Source organism: Dinoponera quadriceps, unplaced genomic scaffold (assembly GCF_001313825.1).
Source record: "Dinoponera quadriceps isolate SergipeBrazil2010 unplaced genomic scaffold, ASM131382v1 scaffold2099, whole genome shotgun sequence".
Classification (NCBI taxonomy): Eukaryota; Metazoa; Arthropoda; class Insecta; order Hymenoptera; family Formicidae; genus Dinoponera; species Dinoponera quadriceps.
Genome location: NW_014556157.1, coordinates 191,545 through 213,384, shown reverse-complemented (window position 1 = coordinate 213,384; position 21,840 = coordinate 191,545). Strand labels below are relative to the sequence as shown.

The 21,840-nt window shown below is 44.0% G+C and overlaps 1 protein-coding gene across 1 annotated transcript in view; it reads left to right on the top strand.

Annotated features, from left to right (window-relative positions):
* The first annotated feature begins 11,421 nt into the window (after positions 1 to 11,421).
* The window catches only part of LOC106747031 (mucin-5AC), a 58,191-nt gene continuing 47,772 nt past the window's right edge, over positions 11,422 to 21,840 (top strand). Inside the window, exon 1 of the mRNA XM_014624268.1 lies at positions 11,422 to 11,863. The gene's annotated coding sequence lies outside the window, so the exon portion shown is untranslated. The remainder of the gene's footprint in view (positions 11,864 to 21,840) is intronic.

The window sequence follows — 21,840 nt, the reverse complement described above, 5'->3', positions numbered from 1 at the left end:
ATATTAAAACATAATTAGATATTAAATATTCCGAATATATTATTTTCTCAAACTGTTTGTAACATAGAATCTGGAGATATTTTAGAGACTTAAGACTTTAAGTCTCAACGTCAAAGGAACAATAAATTACAATTTGTGGTATTAAAAATAAGATAATAACCTGCTCAATGTTATACAACGGAAAGGGTTACATATTACACATTTCGAGATTATTCACTGGTCTTTCATATCGGTCCGAGTTTCCAGGGTTAACGTAGAACCAAAATTTCGCCTCGAAGTAATTTTATTACTACCGATGCGGCTTTCATTGTCGCGGAATGGAATGTCGTTAAAAGTGTGCCGACGACCGGCGGCGTACGTTTTTGGAAAACAAATGATCGGAGAAAGTGCAGCGGTACGAGTCGAAGAATCTAACGGAGGTGTGGTCGGGGATTTTAAGAGGCTCATTGATGAGAGCCGAAAGAGCTAATAAAGTCTCCCGCTCTTACCTCTCTCTCTCCCGTTCTTCACACGCACACGCTGCTCTGCTTCGCACATGATAATCACCGCTGCGCGGCCGAATCTTGGACTCGAAATAGCCCTCACAATCGTTAAGTCATCTCTCGTCGGACTACGGACTAGTCGATAAATCCGTCGCCATCGATTTTCGATTGAGCTAACAGTATTATTTCCGCGCGCATATACAAGGGAGAAGAAGTTGCATTCGAAATTAGGTCAGACAGACTGCGCGTATTTTATTTTTTTTACATTAGACAATCACGCTCAACTTCGTGGCAAGATTATGATGTATTTGGCGTTCGACATCCGCGAAAATAAACGCGAATCGTATTATTTCCGGCGCGCTCTTTCCTCCCGCCGGTTTTCGATTTTTCATTCGCTCGGATTGGATTGTTCCGCGAGAGAGCTATGCGAACATTATCGGAGACTCGAGACGATAATCGGCCCGGTGACTAATACGGAAATCGCTGTCGTACTTTCGTTTCTTCCGGTGCGACCTACTTCGCGACGGAGGAATGTCCGTGACGAGGAAGTGTTTTAGATTTTCGTGGTAGCGAGTAGCGAGACGCACATATCGGATCGCCCACCTGTAAAATCGAGAACCGGTTTTGCTCATTACGCCGCCCTCTTGCACGCGTCTCCTTCGACGGGAGTTCGTGCCGATACACCGACACGATGTGGCCACGCAAATCGATAGTCGCGTACTCGAGGCTGTCATCCTTTGTATACGATGAACGAATACCGTTCGCATGTCTCTGCCTGATTTAATCGCACGGATTCTAGAAGTGCCCCCGAGAGTCTCGAATTACCTCGAATTGGTGCAACGCGAACAGCAATATATATTGAGAAAAAAGAATATGTAGAGTTGGAGTAACTATAATCTCGCTACACCATAGAGACAATTTTAGTGGAAATTATACGTTTATAGTTTTTTTAAGCATACAGAACATAGCAAAATGAATCCAAGTTATAACATCCATGACACTTATTTGTGTAACTATATTTTATGTTGTCACAAACTAGAGAGTAAAACGTACTATAAAATATAGTTGCACCAAAGAACCATATGTATTCATATTCTCCCATATCAAATTTATTACTTTTTTTTAATTGTGTTCTTAACGTGTTAGCAAATGATAATTTTATTTTAAATCTTATTTATCAGCCATTTAATATTATTTCGTCTTTGAGAATCACATTTTTCTGATGAGATTCGAAATTCGAGATTTCTGGATTGTGAGTCGTCTGTCTCACACACACTGCGCCAATTCTTCCATTCAGAGATGTCTTGTGTATTGTCCATACATAGTATAATCGGTGTAGTTACGTAACTTTTCAACAGTACAATTTAATACTACATGGAGTAAACAATTAAAGTATTAAATTAAAGTATATCAGCGAATGATCAGGATGAGCTTATAGTTGTAACTGATACTAAATATTTATATGTTCTAAATATAGGCTTTTGAGTTAAATGAGACAAAAATAATAATGTTAACTGTATTCATGAAAGTATTGCAGAGAAAGCAAATTATTTCCTATATTTCCACCGACGGCAGAATCGCACGTCGGCAAATAAAAATTGATTTTCAAGAGGGAAAATTGTACTACGTGCGAAACCGTCGGTGAAAATATAGGAAATATAGGAAATAATTGAAATATAGGAAAATATAGGAAATAATTTGCTATCTGTATTATTTTCATGAATACAGCCAAAATCGTCGTTTTTTGACCATTTTACCTTAATTATCTCAAAAACCTGACGTGATAGGCAATTTCTGCGGCCAGATTCGTATTCAGAGCACAAAATCATGTAGGAAACCACCTGTTATTCTCAACAAACAACTTTTAATATCTTTAATTTTGCAGACCTATTATTGTGTATTATTTGTGCAGTGAAGCAAATGTATAGAAACGTAATTTTGCTTGATAAATACTAAATCTACGAGTGGCACTCTTAATGCGCCACTGATACGACATTGTATTACAGAACCTTCTTAAAATCGAGACAAAGAAATAAAATCTGCGTTCTCTCCAACGTTTTAGTTTTATCGAGACAAAAATTCAGAAATTTCTCTTTGTTTTATATTTTGCCGCATCATATTCGGGTAAAGTGGCGTCAGGTAAAAACAGAGCTGACATTTAACATTTGCATATCTGACGGTGCGAGAGGTTACCCTTGTCCGTATCGCAGGTGTCGGAAAATACAGAAAGTTCTTTCTCTCTCTCTTTCTCTCATCCCTCAACGAACGTATCTCGTTCGAGTGGAAATTAAAAAATACAACCGCCGCGACTTTCCCTCAGTTTCGTCTAACGACGTGGTGAAAGTTGACGGTAACGGAAAGTTGACAGAAAAGGGGTTGATCGATGAGAGGGTTAAAGATCGATTAGCGTCGTGCGGCGAGCAGCGTCGCTGTTTCGATTTCACGTAGGACGTAGAAGGGGAGGCCGTCGCGAGGAATGCGAGTTACTCTCGCGGCAAAATATCGACGAGACTCGGGGAGATTTCGCGACGCGTGACTCGCGTGTCAAGGAGGACGTCGCGTGTGCTCGTGAGCGAAGTTTCGAGCGCGGCGGAATATAGATCAAATGTTCCATCATTTCTGCACCATTAGGCGATCAGCGTGCGACGCGGCGCGAAAACACGCACGGGGAAAACAGGGAGATTACTTGTGACCGGCGCGCTCCCGGATCGAATTTTCGGAGCCGACGAAGCCGAGAGACTGAGAACGAGAACGAAACACATTTTACCGCGGGAGAGGAAAAGGGAACGATGGGCGCGATATCTCATTTTCGGTGAAAATGAGCAAGCGGAGCATCCTTGTATGTGGCGCGTAGGGGCAAACGCGTCGTATGTTTCGTTCTCGCGGCTGCGCTCGTTTCTCAGACGGTTCACGGTTTTCGCCGTGATAAACCTCCTCCCCCCCCCCCCCCCCCCNCCCCCCCCCCTCACCCCGTAAACTTCCCGGCAATTATGCACGCGCTTCACGTTTTACATCGATAAACCGGTATCGCCGAGGCGAGTGCCGGCGTTTGTAAAATACTGTTACCTTAATAGAATATCGACGTTCTCGCGGACAACTTCTTTCGCGAGTGCCGATAAATTAAGCGGATAGATAAATCCGCGTACGCGGGGTAGAACTTGCGTATTTCATTCGGAGAGGAGGAAGTCTACGCCGCCGGTGCGGTGCTCAATAAACAGCAATTTATTGAATCCCATTACTTGAATTCACCCGACGGCGGCTCGTAAACTTGATTATCCGCCGGCGGACCCGTTCATAATTTCGTTGCCTTTCCGCGACGTCGTGCACGAAAGTAAAATCTATATGCCATTCATTGGTATGCTCCGTGCAAATCGCGTATGTAGCCACTTCCGGTCGCTCGCACATTCTATATTCTAGCATGAAGCGGGCCGCCAATCTCCGTTGTACTTCTGCGCCGGGCCGATGCTCCGGAGGTCAGTATTCATGAAGACTTAGAAAGTGGAGAGAGATGGAGAGAGAGAAAGATGTAGCGCGAATACGATACGTGACTGATATGTCATTAATCATCATCCACGTCTGTAGCCCGTGTTTCTCGTTGTCGGTTACACCGTGCGCGTCACACAGCCTCCGAGCTGCGAAATTCTCTCGCCAAATCAGAGGGCCAAATTCTCACCGTATGTCTGGCGCGAAAACAAGCTCAATCGTACGTGTCTCGCGTGTGCGTATTGTAAAAGCAAGTGTGTAATTTTTGTACACTTACGTGCGCGAAATCGTGTAGTCATTTTTTACACATTTTTAAGTGCGTTATTTCGCTACACACTTCACCTCTGATATTTTACGCAGATGGACACGTCTTACAAGTTTCCACATTAAATTACAAATTTCAAGCGTATAATTTATGTGTAAGGATTCCATTATATCTTTCCTTATCTTTTCTGATGAGAGGTATGTTTCATTAATCATAAATGTATTGAATTTTATAGATGAAACATGTCTTTTTTAAATGTATATTTTTATTATAAACTTATAGTATCGTAAATTTGTATTATTTGGATAATTATTATTATCTGGGAAATTTTATATTTTTTTACAGAGATGTTTTAATCACAGAGAACATTAAAAATTGGATATTATTGATTAGAGAGAAGAAAATTCTTGGCTTCTTTACTGAGTTTTGTACCGAAAAGCGCTAAGAATTTTTCCGCCAATCTCTAATATACATTCCTCCATAATTACACGAAGATTTATATGTAAAAAGATCTAAATATGTGGAGTTATCTTATGTGTATTTTTTACACGTTTTCATTAATTGGAAATATATGTTCTTTTATTTCGACATATTTCGTATTTTGCACCATATTGTACACGAAATATATTAAATTATACGTTTAAATGTAGAAATTTATTTTTAACGCAATAAAGTACGTAATTTTTCCGCAGAAAATCAAATCACACACATAAATGTACGTAATTTTACATATATAAATGTGTCTTGCAAAATACTTGGATTTGCAGTATGTGTACGTATTAATTAAAAAAAAATATTTGTCGATCGTTATTATTATTGTGTCTGTTTACGTAAATATATGTAATCGCTATAGAAAGGAGGTTAAATTAAACTTACCGTGCACAAACGGTGGAGCCGAGCTTTGAATGTGTCTGTTTAATTATAGACTGAAAATTACAATTGTATTCGACATCAAATTTCAATTAAATACGAAAATTTCAATTATATTTATGTAGAATAGAAAGGAAAAAAGTAGACACAAAAGCCAATCGCCGGCGTATGATCGCGCATTGGTCCTGGCGGCGTGTTTCTGCTTTTCACGAGAAACGAATTAATTATCGGTGTAAGCTACGTGTTCACTGTGGAAATACGACCGTAGCTCGGTAATCGAACTTGCGGAAAGCAAAATGTTGGGTTCGCAACAATTACCGTTCTTGTGTGAAAGTCCTAGCGAGATCGTACTGCTATCCCGCGTAACTCTCTACGAGCGAAATGATGTTTGACGTTTTCGAGGCGCGTATTACTTCGAGTCTTGCCTGAACTCCGCCGATATTCCCGGTCGATCCGGAAACTGGAGATGCTGCAGGGAAATGCGAATGAAATAATCATGAGAGAGAGAAGGGGATGGCTGCAGTCTCGATTACATTACCGGTATTTTTCTTCCGTTACGAAACCTCCGTTACCTCCATACCGTTCTAGGCGTCTTTTGCAATTTCACCGCCGACCGAACGACAAATTTAAAGAGAACGAGACGTTTTAATGCGCGAATAATCTGTCGATTGTTTCCTCGCGAATCAGAACTACACTGCGAATCAGAACTACACTGTGAATTAAAATACTTAATTTTCGCGCATTTATATAGTGTAAAATCATGTAGCCACTTTTTACGCATTTTTACGTTTGTTATTTCATTACAGGTTTCACTTCTGTGTTATTTTACGCAGTGAAATGCGCGTATTTTTTGCAAACTTAAATATCACATTACACATATAAAACGTATAATTTACGTGTAAGGATTTCATATTTTATTGTTTCCTTTTAACTGTTCTAACTAACATTATTTACCATTAATTAGCTATGAGCGTATTTAATTTTATTGATAAAACGTATCTCTTTCTCAAATAAATATTTATATAATAAACTAATCGTATTGTAAATTTACATTATTTATGTAACTATTATTATCTGGATTCGATGGTTTTTAATTACAGAAAGTATTAAAAATTAAATGTTAGGAAGGAAGATACTATGATCTCTATTTATATTTTATAACTTTGTTAATGATCAATACTTTAAATTGAAAACTTAACGATTAAATCCATTAAAGTTGTTTAATCAGTTCTAGACTTAAAGTTATGAAATATTTATTACTTAAGACGTATTTATAAAAATAAGGCGACTCTGCATAAGAAGAGGAACAGAGTCGAAGAGGAAGGAGAGATAGGGGTGATAATATAGTCCTCCTACTAAAAATAACTAAAATCCTATTAAAATAAATCAAAACAAGTTTTGTTAGAAAAAAACACAATTTTTTTTACAAATTTATATATTTATTCAAAATGAATTCTCTCTCATGGAAGAAACAAAGAATATAATAGTAAATTAAAAAATTTTAAATACCGACTTGTCAAAAGGTAGATACAAACTCAGAAGGACTCAAAAGAATTGATTTTTCTTACAGAGTCAGATGTGTGCGCTTTTTACACGGAAAATCAAGTCATACGCATAAACGTATAATTTTACACACACACACACACACACAGAGGTGTATGCTTATTGCATCTGCTCTGTAGTTACCGTCTCGAAGAGGAGACGCCGCGCGTTGTAATCGCGTATAACGTAAAACGCGCGATGCGGACAATGAAAACGGCACGTCGCGAGCATCGTAAAGGCGTCCGCGTCGGTAAAAGCACGGGCTGGTCGTTAGGAAAGCGACCAGGACGCTCTCCGAACGAGTGACTGCAGGCGACTTCGAAAGTGAGGCCTCGATCACGTTTCGTTCGATGCCGGGCTCGGCGCCGCGGCACGTAGACGCGGATTCGCCGAGCTTTGTTTTCGTCCTCTTTTCCGCCCGACCTTACGACGACGACGACGTTGCGGTCCGAATCCCGGCACGTTCCCGCGGCGAATCCCTGCTGGGGTCGTGCCGTAGCGAATACTCGTCGTGGCGTTATTGAAAAAGACGCCGGGGTTTCACCTCGCGGAAATTCTCTCGCGCAAACGCGCGCGCGCGCGCTCATCGACACGCTTGTCGCTTAACGTTTTACGCCGATGTGGTGTATAGTTCGGTTCAGCCAACTGCAGGGGTATATATCGGGGTAACTTCTCCCCCGGGACGCCCCGCATATTGCGAGGCTATGAGCGAGAAAATCTCTTCGACCAGGAAAACCCGGTCTCTTACAACGGAACGCGCGTCGATAGCGGGGGGATCTCCGCGAAATAATATTTGAACGCGATATAGCTTTTATTTGGGAAGCTTGCGTTACAAACGACGCTCTGCGCGCGATTTCGCGGATGCGCCTCGCCGAGATTTTTCAATGCCCCGCAATTGCGCGCAGCCATGCATCATTCGCGAAATAAACGACGCTCGGCTTTCGAGTCTCTATAAGAGTTCGCGCGGAAAAAAAATTTGTCTTAAATCAATGATAGATATTCTCATGTAAGTATAAGTAAAAATACTATAGTCGTCTTAGGAGATTTTTAATTCTTGATTTGATTAAATTGGTATCGATGAGATATTTTCATATATAAGCAAGAATGTTATAATATTCTTGCTTATATATGAGACTATTTATTATTGATTTAAGACTATTTTTTTCTGTGCGGATATTGTCGTTGTTGCCGCCGTGTTTCGGTAAAAAATCGGAAGATCATCGTAGTACGCAAAATATTCAAATACTACTAAAATAAGCGCGAATCAAAATAAATGAATAATTAACCACGATATGAAGCATACAAATTCGCTTTTCTTTTCGCTTATCATCGTTTGTTGTCGCATTACACTTATTTCGAGTTTGTTAAAGAAAAGAATGATGGATGATATGATTAAACTTGTGTCGGCTTTTGCCTCTTGCTGGAAAACAATCAAAATTACCAGATGAATGATAACGGGAGCAAGAGAAACTATCTACGAAATCTACGAAGAGTATTAAAAGAAAAGTGAACTTCTGTTGCATATTGTGATTAATTATTATATTGTGATTAATTATTAATTAAGACTAAAAGTCTTTCAAGAAGATCATAATATTGCTGGGAAGCAACTTTCGAAACATTTCAACCGCAGGCTAGACCCAAACATGATGAATCCAATCAAAAATCAGTGTTCAGACTGAGTTATGTAGAGTTCTGTGGGAACTCTATCCATACAGCAGACTTTATCCGACGGACGTGCTCTTTAGAACCTAGGGACGTCCTCTGGACATCCTTAGGACGTCTCTTGCAACTCTTTGCTGTATGGCTGTAGTCGGTTTTGTTTTAGAGTACACGATCTTTTCGACGCGCTCTTTTTCGAAAGTCACTGCCGACCGGCAGCCACGCGTTTCGCAGATAACGACAAGTCGTGGCGAAGCCGCGCGACGCCGTGCATATTAAACGGACCGAAACGCTGCGACGCGTATTTACGCCGATAACCAGGAGACACGGTGTATTTAATTCTCGCATCGAAGTACCGGCTCGTCGGACTGTCTCCCTGATCCATAATTCAATTTTGCCAGTTCTCTCTCTCTCTCTCTCACTCTCCCTCTCGTTCGTCCGCTCTCGCTCTCTCGCTTGCTCGCGCGTAGGAAACCCATCGATTTCCCGCGCTCGTAGCTTCGCCACCGCGAAATTCAGTTAAGACCGGGCGAATCGTTAATCGCGATCGCGAATCGGAAAAGCTGACTTGAACTCGCGCGCTCACACCACGCGCGGAGCGAGCGGCGAATTTCCTCACGATTGTCGGCGCGTCGTCGGGATCGTCAGACGCGCGCGTCGCGATGAAAAATTTGCGGACTCCTCCTTCGTAGGAAGAAAAGGAAAGAAATTGGAAGCAAGAAACGCGTCGCGTCCATTGGCGATCGGGAGCGCGTCGCCGGCGCGCGAATAATCATCGCCGCGGCATCGGCCGATGCGCCTCGCGCGTTTACCGATGCGTCGCGTGTCCCCACGGCGCGGTATTCCCACGTTCCCCGTCCTAATTCCGCAGGCGAAGCGCTTGAATTCCGAAAGTAAACAGACTAAACCGTTGGCCGTTAAATGGATTTACATTTCTTTTAGAAAGGCGGCGCGACGTATGGCGACCGCGTCCGCGCTTACATAAAACGCGCGCGCCCGCGAGAATTTCCGCCGAAAATGCTCTCCCCGACCGTCGGAACTGACGCGCATTTCCCGTTTTCTCCCGCGAATCTATTCCGAACGATTCGACCCGGCCGTCCGCGGCAGAGAGACGGCTGCGACTTCCGGTAGATATAACCGAAAATATTATCTCGCGAATTGAAGTCCGTCGTACTGTTTCCACGTTTAATTTCCGGTGCCGGGGGTCGCGTCGTCAGGCAGAAGGCGCGACGAGCCATTCCGTCCCGACGCGACCCAGGGGGCGCGAGAGGAGAGGGGAGGGAGGGAATAAAGAAGGGCGTCGAACTAGTAGAAAATTCGCGATTGGTTAACCTACTTCGCGACTCCGGCGAATCCGGTTGTCCTAGAAATCTTTCTGCGATTTTACGACGACCCCGGCCGGTTGAACTTCCGCGGCGCGATATTGCGTGTTTCCGACTGCGGGGATTTCGGATTTAGACAGCTTCCGCCGCGCGCGCGCGCGCGCTCGTGAGGCGCCCGCTGAAGTTAGGAATTAAATTTTCAACGAGTTCTCGCGAGGACTACTTCGAGGGAAGGGGGATCGAAATAAAATCACACTCAGGTAGAATCTCGGGGGAGAGAAAAGCAGGTGCAACGTATCTCGGCTAATCGCTCGTTAAGTGCGTTATTAACCAAGTCGACCGCGACGCGTATTCGACGTGTTCTTGTTTCGGAATTTCATTCGTCGATATGGAAATCGCTCGAGTCACGTTTAATTAGAACCAGATTTGTTATTCGAATGCCTTCATCTATGAAGAATATTTCTAATGTATCGAGTTTAGACACACTTATCTGAGGATATGCACATTGTTTAGCTTATTTATGAGGATGTCTGACGCAAGCCGTCCCATCTGTCGTATATTTGTAGTTTAAGTCGATGTGAATGAAAAAGTCCTGTATCATTTTGCAAAATGACCACGCAAAATTTGGAGTTATTAATGATTGAAAACGGACACGTATAGAGTCTTCTTTAATTAATAATACAAACGTTTGCGTGGCCGTTCGTGTTGATGGTAAAGGAATGTTTTGTTCAGAATGACCTAATTTTCAAGTATATGACACTTCCTGCACTTAGCGACAGACATCGGTATACTCAACTTTGAACCTCGAACCTTGAACTCGTCGCCGTATACTTGCGTTGAGGAAAATTTCCGTCGGATAAACCGATTAAATGATATCCAGTTGTTATTTTTATTGTCCGATCAAGTGACGGATACTTTTACCCGATGAAATATCCGATGAAGTTACCGATGCGGTTACCGGTGAAACCCAATCGGAAAATTACTCGCCCTTTATGTATCAGTTATAATTTTCGCCGGATAAAAGCACAATTTGGATCGGGTGATATGACGAAGTGATCGGATATATCGCACTCGATATATCCGTTTGTTATTTTTTTAATTGCACTATCCGATCAGATGTGATCGGATATTTTTCTCAATGCGTACATTAAGCCATTCCGAGCTAAAAGGACCTTCCTTACCATTAACACAAGTTTCATCCTCATGTGAGGCTACATATTTCTGTTTAGACATTTCATGATATTAATATATAAAATTGTCAATACATCAAGAACGATTGAGTTTTCGACCTATGTTTGCTAAAACTTCTTTATTCAGTATAGTATGTACTATCTACCATATGAATGCCGAGTACTTTTTTCTGACACCTTGTATATATGAGTCTTGAATTGATACTAATTTTTTCCGTGTGCTTGTGAGGGCTTCTAAAAATCGCGATTCGGCTGTGTCGCGGGATCTTCGTTCCGCAGATTTCGCGAGTCGGCCTCGCGATCGCGCATCCATCGAGGGGATGCTGCACTTGCGGGGGTTGTGACGGACGGACGGACGCATCGCGCCGCGGGACCGGCGAGCGCGTCTCCGCCGCGGCGAACGAATGCGTCGGGAGGAGGAGGACGAGCGGAGGGGGGAGGTGGAGCGCACGAGCAGGTGAGGGAGCGAAGGAGAGAGCGCGCGAGAGAGATACGTGGGGGCGAGAGAGAAGTCGCGATTGGTTAAGCCGCTCGGAAAAGCCCGCCTGGCAGCTCGACCGGCCGGCACTTCGCTCAGTTCTCCACTGCGCTCCGTGTGAAGCGGAGCTTTCGAGATCCACGCTCCCTTTCTCTCTCTCTCTCTCTCTCTCTTCCTTCTCTCGTTATCTTTCTGTCTCTCACCCGTCGCGAGCCGATTCGACGAGGGTTCGTCCCTTCGAACGGAATCCCGAGTGCCGGTCGGGAAGGAAGAGACCGTCCAATCCCGTCAGGAGGATCGGCTGCGAAAACGATCCGGACTCTCCGCTCTTGGATTCTCCGATTTTTACGGGAGGAGCTGACGGGGGAAGAGGAGGAGCAGCAGGAGAGGAGGGCGACGATGTGCGAGGGGAAACCGCTGCGAGTGCTCCAGGACGCGTAGACCCAGAGCAGCCGAACGACACATCCCGGAGTGATAAAGGGAGGATTCGGGAGCCGTCGAGAAGCTAGAGGAACGAGCGGTCGCGGAGGAGAGCGCCTGCGGGGGAACCAGTGCGACTCGGGATAATCACGGTGAGTCCCTTCGATTGTCGATCACCGCGCGTCGTCCGTTCCACCGGCCGTCGCGCGCGAATTTGCAGAATTTCCAGGCGAGAGCGCCTTCAACGCCCGCACATTTTCCGGAGCGAGGTACTCGGAAACGGAGTTTCGCTAATTCTCTTCGGTGTAACATCGTTACGCTGCCGAACACGATCGCGAAAAATCGATAATCCAATTTGTTGATTTCTCCCCCCGTACTTCAGTCAACATTGGCGCACGCCGCAAGCCCTTGTTACACAGTCCATTGTGTACGGGCGACGGTTTTCGCCGCGATTTTTCATCCTGCGCTCCGTTCTTCATTCGTCTTCGTCATTCGTGAGAGAACCTGCCGCGAAAGTACCGCTCTCGTTAGGAAACGCGATTTTACGCGCCGGCCGATCGACACTTCGATCCACGCTTCGTCCTCATCGTTGGTTGACGTGGCCCGGCGCGAAGGTGATTTTTTCTGCCGCAAATAGACAGCTTGCGGAAAGCGCGAGCACTTCATTCGTTCCTGGGATCTTTCTTTGAGATTAGAGAACAAAGTCCAAGCGAAATCTACCCTGTATTACTAAGCACAAGCGGTCAAAGCGAGCAACGGGAACGGGCGCTCGTAAACTCACATGATGTTCCGGGCGCAGATAAGAGATGATAAGGGAAAATTAAGGAAACCTCTTTGCTCACTATCCCGTAGCTTTGTCGAGAACTCGCGCTCCTAATTTAAGCCGACAGTCGTGTTTTCTCGAGCTTGCAGCTTAAAGGAACCCGACGCTTGTTCTCGGAGGAGTCTAGGTCCCGCTGAAATTCCACCTGAGAATATGATCGTGGAAAGAGAGCCGTAACGTTAACTATCAATAATAACAGCGCTTCACCCGAGTCGCCGGTGTCTTAGCGCGACACACCTGTCCCCAGAGGGTATCACAGAACGAATGCCCTCCTAACCTTGGTCGGTTTAAAGGTGACTTTCCTCCAGCGACGGTGCCGAACGACGATGTCGTTTGTCACGTCTTCGCAATATTTAATATTCCATTTCTTTACGGCTGCACGGAGAAAAAAAGGTTTCTTTGGATTTGGACCTGCACGTGTTTTTGTTTGATTTGGGCTTGTTTAATAGAAACAATGTAATTTAATATCAAGTATGATCTTGTCTCTATGAAAATATTGTTATTACGATAGAATAAATTACCTTTTTCACGGCAAAGACAGTATTATTTAAAAGGAATATAATATTTTGTTTTCAATAAGAACAATTTATTTCATTATATGTTAAATATCGTCCAACTGAAAGAGAGAAAAAAGTTCTGTAACATTTTTCTAACATATTGTTACTTCCTTCAAATAATTTAGTGCTTGTAACAACTATTGTCACTTTTAGATGAAAATATAAAATATACAAATTATTTGACGTAAAGATATTTATTGTTTGAAAAATCAAACAATCATGTTTATTGCATCAAACGTTCGTTTATTTTATTCCAAAAGACACATTTGTTTTAATTAAAGAAATTTTACTAAATCCTAAGAAATCTTTTTCTTTGAATATAGAAAGAAAAGAACGATTGGATTAACACGACGACGAACGAAAACGTGCTTCCGTTGAAAGAAATGGAATTTCTCGCTCTAAGAACCAAATTTTTTGGTTCATGAGAGCCAGAAATTTTCCATTTCCTTCGACTAAAATGCATTTATTCATCGTCCCGTTGATTTAACTAATATTTTTTCTCCGTATAAAACTTTCGTGAAGCAGGAATTTATTAAAATATAGTCTATTTGAAGTTGTAACCGAAGGATATGCTTTTGTGCGAAAATTCAATTCATTAGGAGCTTTGTGTAGTTTTTATCATCAGTTATCCGGGAGCTAGATGTTTACTTATCGTACATTTTAAATCACACCGAGAGAAAAATATTTGATATTTGTAACTGTAATCCCATGACTATACACAAGAGGGAAAGAATTATAGTCAGGAGGACCATTTCTCCAGCAAGTGTTACTACACGGAGAAAAATAATGTTGCTGGTACAGCAAATTTTATGCTGTCGCAGCAAAACCTGTTAGTCACTAATAGATAGCAAAAAGACTTGTTAAAAGTACTAATTGTCATTTGCTAGATTATTTTGTTGAATTTACCAATTATTTTGCGGTAAGGGCAAATTAATAAATATAGGAAAACAATACAGTGTACAGTGTCAGTCATAATGACCTCATATGCATATCGCACACTATTTTTGTGACTAAAATCAAAAGAAGGATATAATTGAGACCGAAAATATTCTAATTTTTCCGTGTGACCAAAAAATTGTAAGGTGAAGGACATTCGGTGGCCACTATAGACGTCCTGTTTATTGAATAACAAGACGCGTGCGCGATGTCCTCGCCGCAGGATTAAAGGCGCTATTTGTTTTAATAAGGCATGAATATGCTCTCTCTCTCTCTCTTTTTCTCTCTCAGGTTGGGCGTGCGAAGGTTTAAAGGGCCCTTTTACTCCCGCTCGGCATATGGGTGACCTCGTTCGCGACCTTTTATATATTTTACCGGAGAAATGCGTCGTCCCCCGGGCAACGCCACGCTACTTTGCCGTCCCCTCCGCGGGGTCGTTCGATCCGTTTCTTAATCCGGATTTTGCGCTATTCATAGACCGCTAACTGACGGAATCGATTCCGAGGCCGAATAAGAGAAAGAGAGATATAGAAAAACCGACGGTGTTCTTCGATGGGTGTTCGATGTTGATCTTATTAAACGGAGACAAGTATCGCTACACACGCGACGTTTATCAAGGATCACGAATCGTTGTGGATGTGTGTGTGTGTGTGTGTGTGCGTGCGCGGTGAATCGTTGCGTAACAAGCGCTCTTAATGAGTCTGAAGACCGTTCAATTCGTTGCACGCATGATTCCCATGGTTTTTCCGTGGCTTTGCCGATTTTCTAGAGAGAATAAACGTGGGTCGCGATAGTAGGGAGTATACAAAAAATTGGACTCGCTGCGTTAATATTGTCGCACGTGTTTATGTTGTGTAGGGAATCTTTCCAAAACATTTATTGAAGTACGAAGCTGCATTGTCGCGATGTAGGCCGAGGGTGAGGACCAACAAAGGTGTATTCCGGTGAGACAACACGCTCATATATCGGCTTCTGTCTTTTTCTGGTCGCACTAGTAATGCAATCACGGATCCCCTGTTATCTTAAATCGAAGAAAAACGGCGAACATGCTGAGCTTATTTCGCCTCTCGCGAAAATCCGTTATAAATTTCGCAACCAATTTGCCGAAATTTCGTTTGAAATTATGTCATCCCTGGATTAATTTACAACATTTGAGGATTATTTTGCAAACATAAATTTCTTATTTTACATATTTTACTTAATTTTTTTTTATTGGATTCGAATCCCGTGCGATATTAGTAATATCTAAAACAAATATTTAAGAAAGAAATTAACGAATTGTATTTTAAAGAATTGTTAAAGCTGAACAGTGATGGATTGAAAGCTGCGAGGAAAAAAAGTTAATATCAATTTAAGACTCGTAATCCCATGTATATGCAAGAATATAATTTTATGATATAATCTTACATGTGTGAATAATATAATAATCTTATATGAAATCTAATCTTATATAAAGACAAAATTGGCCTTTCATGAAGGGATTCAGTATAATACCACTAAAAATATCATATTTTTGTTATTCAAAAATAATTTTTATGAATTAAGAAGAAAAAATACTAGATAGAAAGAACGATATTTTCAAACTGATACAATTCTCAGTTTGAAGATATCGTTCTTTCTATCAAATATTTTTCCTCCTCACTTAATGAAAATTGTTCTTGAGCAATATAAATATATTTTTAATGGAACTATATATGGAATTTCTTCATGTACAAAAGCAAGATTTATCTTCATGTAAAATTATATATCTTCGCTTATATGTACGAGAATATACGTTTTGAATTGATATTAATATTTTTTTTGTGGTTTTGAAAGGCGGTATTTGTGCACACATTTTCACTACGAAAAGTATGGCGCGTGAAATAAAAATTGTGTCGGTGAGTGTATGTTTCGCGCTTCGGCTGTATTCCGATGGCGAGGCGCTAATCGATAATTGATGGAGCGATTCGCCGTTGTATCGATCTCGCCCGAATTTTTGCGCCACGACACTCTCGGTCAGTAAGACGGCGCGGGATTGCGGCGTACTGCGGAATGTAAAACGGTGTAACTAGCTATGGAATCCTAGTTATCCTCTATTCAGACCGAAACACCCACACTGCATTTCTAGATTTGCGGTTCTACTCGCTCGTGCATCCTTAATCGGTTCGGTTTGCGGGTCTATTGATTCCTGGCGTTAACCGGATCCCGAATTCAGAACGCGAAATCGCCCCTTGATTGGCATTAATCACGGCTGCGAATGCATTCGCGTCGACTGTAGTCACCACCACTCGTTCGTACATGGATATGCTTCACAAATGTTCCCGTTGCTCAATTTGTTCTTGAAGCGCGGCGGAACTGTCGTTAGTACCTTACACATACATACAACGTGCGACTTAACGAAATGCACTCCCGCGTTTCTTGACGTTAATTTAAGCGTCCGTTTAAATGAAAAATTCCGCAAAGAGAAACGCAACATAAAAATTAAATCGCATGTCGAGAGAGAGAAAGAGAGAGAGAGAGAGAGAGAGAAATAAACGCTATCGAAGAATATCAAATAAAAAAAAATAGCAGTATTCGCGCGTCGAATTTGATGAGATTATGCGAAAATATAAAAAAATGGAATCATAGGTAAAATAAACTCAAATCGGAAATAAATATTATATCGAACATGAACAAATATAAAAAATCGGGATATCCAATTAAAACGTTTACCGAGGGAACAAACAATTGCGGCTCTGGTGGCACGTTTCGAGCGCAACTTGCGTATGGATATCGGCGCGGGAAACGATAATTGAAATAATACCTGAAATTTCATAGACACGTGCGCGACTCACCGTCACGTGCGTGCGAATTCATCTTGAAAATATCCGAAGAATTAATCCATCGACGGTAGAAGACGGTGGAAGGAACAAGAGAAGGTGGGAGGAGTAGGTGAAGGAGAGGAACTTTAAAGGACCCCGTCGGCAATTTACACCAGGGTGTTTCGGTCCCCGCGCGTCTCTGCGCTGCGGTGACGTCGGAAACTTCGTGTTCGCGCGCGTTCCAAGTTTGCGCCCGCCGCAAGTGCCGTCCAATCCGCTGAGAACGCGCGTCTTGATCATGCGCGTCTCGTATCCGCGCGGCAACTCTCCTCGCGCTTCGTGTGCTACCTCGCGTGTGTCCCGGTGTACTCGCGTTACTAAACCGCTCGCAGGTCGCTAAACTCGCGAAAGACCTCTCGACGGGGGTCATGCGCGCGACACACAACTACGGGATAACGACGTGTAGAAACCGTCCTCGAATTAGGTCGAGCACCCGTCTTCTTTTTTTTTGGCTCCTGCATCGCCAACTCTCTCTCTCTCTCTCTCCCTCTGTCCAATCTGCCCGATTCCTCCTCGCGTGTACGCGCGAAATTGCATCTGTTTCATCGGCATTCAGGAAGAGTGCCAAAGTTCCGGTCTCTCGCGTCGATCGCCTCGCGAAAAACCGCCGCCCCTTCCCCCCTTCTCCTCTGCGCTCTCCCCCCTCCCCATGTCCGCCGGCGTGGAATTCGCTCCGACCCGCTGCTGTATGCGGTGGATGTGCAGTCGATCACGCAGAATATCAAAAGGCCCACCCGTGTGCGCGAGGATTTTCCGAGTTTTACGACGCGACCGGCCCGACGTTTATGCGGATATTCTGCCGCGGCACGTTAACAATTCCCGGCCGTCTCTCTTTCGGCGTTATTCCTCGTAAAAGCGCCGTTCTCGTCGGCGACTATGAAAGAGCGAGATTAAAAATAGCGGAAGAAATATAACTGATTGATAATGGGGAATTACGCGCCGGGGCGAGTTCGCGCGGGAGAATCGAACGGTTAAAGAGCTTTTTCACCGGCCGGGCTTTGACGGCGCGAATAGATAAACCCGGGCGTTTGTACCTCGTTTAAATAGAGATGAACATCGCCGGGATATCGGTCGGGACGGGTTCAATTACGGGGATATTTCACGCTGGAAGTGAAAGGGACGCGCAACGACGACGAACAGCTACCGTCGACATCTTCTCGGCGAAGAATCTGTCGTCGAGACTGAGCACGGACGGAGGCGACTTAATGCGAGTAATATATCTCGCCCGAACGTGCGCTGTGCAAGCGCGAAAATCCACAGAATCCCGAGTCGAAATTTTAATGCTGCTTTGACTTACCTAAAGCTCCCGACTACTCGCTACGACTGTCCCTGTTTAATGACGTCAGAAGCGAGGAAAGCGCGTGTGCCAAGAATTCTCGCGTTATACGGTCAAGTGAAAAAAGATGTATCTACAAAGTGACATTTGCGATCGATTCGACACACTTGTCAAATTGCCCGAATCCAACAATTGTCGGCGCAATCTCTCCTCCTCTCTCTCTCCACGTTAAGGTAACCAAATTTCAGCGGACCGTTTTTTACACCAAATTCTTTTTACCGTAGAGTGTCAGTGATAACTTTGCATGTATATTGTTACTGTCTTGTGGTTAATATCATTAAAAGGATCGAGGCCGAAAACATAACTATAATTTCTCTGTGAAAGTAAGCGATTCAAGATTCACGCAACTGCTCGTGAGATTAATGAAATATTCGTGCCGCTTCGCTGAAGGTGACGAAATACGAATGTATGATAGTCTTCACACACACACACACACACGTACACATATATTTACTCGCTTCATTAAACGTCTGGCTGCCGAACGAGAGAACGGGACAGCGCTCGCTGATAATGACGTAGCGCCTGTCGTCAAATATCCCATAAGTGCTGGCGAAAATTTCACACTGCCATGATATCGCGCGATGCTTATCTGACCGTGGAATTATACTTAAATTCTCGTCAGCTTCCTCAAAGGGCGCCGTCTCGCACGGTGTATATTGCGCGTTTTATTACTCGGCCGTCGGGCGAATTCGAAATGCGTTCGCTCAGTGCTTCAGCGGCGGTGTAAGGCCGGCTTGTGAATTTTAATTAAAACCCATGCCGCGCGTGATAAAGAACGATAAAATGTATCTGGCGTATCGGCCCGCGTTCAAACGAGAGGCAGACGATACTGTTACCGACAATGCCGCATTCTCGCAGTCACGAGCTTAATCACGCCTGATAAACTGCTACGTGTGCGATTCGCCTCTGCGTCTAAATTCACGCTTATTACCGGGTACCGTGATAGGAGAGAGGAGGTAGGGGGTAGGAGAAGGAGAGAGGAGAGCCGGGAAAGCGCGTCGAGGAGCGCACCGGAGTACGTAGAAAATGTGCTCCTCGCGTTCGCGCGAGCCACCGCCATTTATATTCGCTCGCTCGCGCGCGTTCGTGTGTCTTCGTGCAAACGTAATTTTTGTAGGCGCTTCACATCCGCTAATTATATTCCGCATGTACACGGGGCCCGCGTATTCTTGGTATTATCTTTGAATTATCTCCGCTATCCGCTCGCTTCATTCGCGGGGCTTTCCGGGATAATTTGCAGTTGACTTCCCGAGGGATCGGGAAAAAACCAGGGTAATTAATAGATTTCACCCCGGGTGTGCGTGAAATACCGGGTACCGCGCGCGTTATCGGCGAAATATCACCGCGTAGATGCGCGGTATCGAAATCTCGATTACACGTCATCGCAATGCCGCCCGTCATGTCTCCCGTCACGCACCGCTATCAAGAGCTATCAAAGTATACTCCAACTCGTTGCTACGTATAAGTGCGCGTAATGTATCCCTACTCAATTTACCGATACACACACACACACACGAGCACGTTTATACAGGTACGCACGCACGAATATCACATGTACGAACGTACAGCCAGAGGCTGTTTCTCAGTTTAATGTACGGTGTCCCATAAGGTACATATATCTCCCTTTACAACCAGGAAGCGGGCACGGTCCCTTTACACCCGGCGGTATTCATAAATCCAACAAGGGGGGCAGGGGAGAGGAGGAGGCAGGGATGCTCGGCCCATCGTTGCCCTCGCGTCTCTTTACGTTGCGCCGACTCGTCCTCGCATTTATTATCATTCCCCGACCGGTGATAACTCGCGGGCCTCGAGATCCGCGATATGGATTCGGTATCGTCGCCGGTGACGAGCGCGAATCCCACAAAAGTAACACGAGCGAGATTGCAGCGGGCGGGCGAGCGAGAATGCACGGTCGCGCCTCGCGGCGTTATCGGAGATCTCGGAGTCGATAGGAGGACGCGCATCGCGGCAGAACTTTTCGTATCGCGGAATTACGTATCGTATCAGGTTGTTAAGGGTTTTCTCGTTTCGTTCTCTCTCGCGGAAGATGCGAGCCGCCGGGAAAGCGGATGGGGCGATCGCGTCGCGCCGGACGACGCACCTCCGCCAGTTTACGTTGATTGCATCGCTGCACTTTCGCGCTCCCGTTTCTTCGCGATCGTAAGGCGTGCAGCTCGTCTGTCCGCCCCGACTTTACCGTATTTGTATTCCGCACGATCGGGTTCTGCTCTTTGTTTGCTTCTCCCCTTTTCCCACCGCTCTTTTGCATGAAATTCTCGTGTGCGTAAATAACCGTGCCGTACGACGGAACGCGCGAGGACCCGAGTTGAAGTTTTCACGCTACCTGGACGCTCTTAACTCGAGAGTAGTCGCCTTATTTCTTATAAACGATCACCTGCGTTCATTTTAGATCCCAATTAAAAGTCGTCATTATTAACAAAGTATAATATATTATCGATTGCTTTATGATTATTATTTGCGAATGTTGCAGGTGTAGATTTACTCGTTACTTTTTAAGATAAACACATATCAAGTAAGGATATATTATGAATTTACAAAATAACGTAATTTCAATACTTTTATTTTTTTGTATGTCTTGATATTTTCCTATAGAGACATCTAGAGTAGTATGTCAGTTTTGAGGCCTAGTTTCTGGCAGCATCCATTTACAAACATCTTGGAGAAAAGTTATTTGCAAGGAAACACGTAAAAACGTTCATACAACTATCATACATTTTTGTAGAGAAAACTTTTTGCTTTGCGTCCATACACATGAATTTTAATTATACCTCGTCAAGAAGGTTTTAGGGCCTAAAAGCAAGATGGTATATCGATCTTGGTGCTTCTTCTCTAGAGGTTTAACATAAAGCCAAAGTTTCGACTCGGGGAGCGCCGATCTTTTTTGCTCCCCCGGGAATGGTCGCTGTCTCGAAAGACGCGGAGAGAAACGATTCGTATATAATTGTTTCAGCGATACGAATTATAAATCCATTTCTCCACCTTGGGGATTCGTACTGGGTTATCGGAAAATTACGTATGAGGGTGATGTTTCTTGCCGAAGAAGAAACTCCGGAGAATAGTTCTTCCTTTCTTCCTTTCTTGCGCTTCTCTGCGGTGATGAGAAAACGGCAGGTGAATTGTCCTAATGATTACTGTCGAAACGTATAGTGCTTCGTCAGCGAACGCTCCGGCACGGTCAATATTCCCTCCCCGGACTTGATTCCGTCATTAGTATATTAGCGTTCAATACGGAGAGCTCGCGCTTGCGACGTTTAAGCTCCTTAAATGCGAATGTAAAACGGATTCGTTACCGCCGTCGCGTTTTCACGTTCCAAACATGAATTTGTCATACTCGCGGTAGGCCTCCTCAGCGCGTCCTTCCCTCCAGCGAACGCCATTTTGCGACACGGTCGTCGACAATATTTTCACGGACGGCGATTGCGTCCGTTCCGAACGAGTTAAATCGATCGATGGGAATATGCGGATATCCTCGTCCTCGCGGAGAAAATCGCTGCGAGCTTCTTCTGCAAGTAATTATTCCACGACGGAGATATCACCTTCATTGTGTTAGCAAAGTAGACTTTCCCGGCTGGTATCTAAAGATGATCGATGAATAAGGGAGCGGCCGACGTTACCT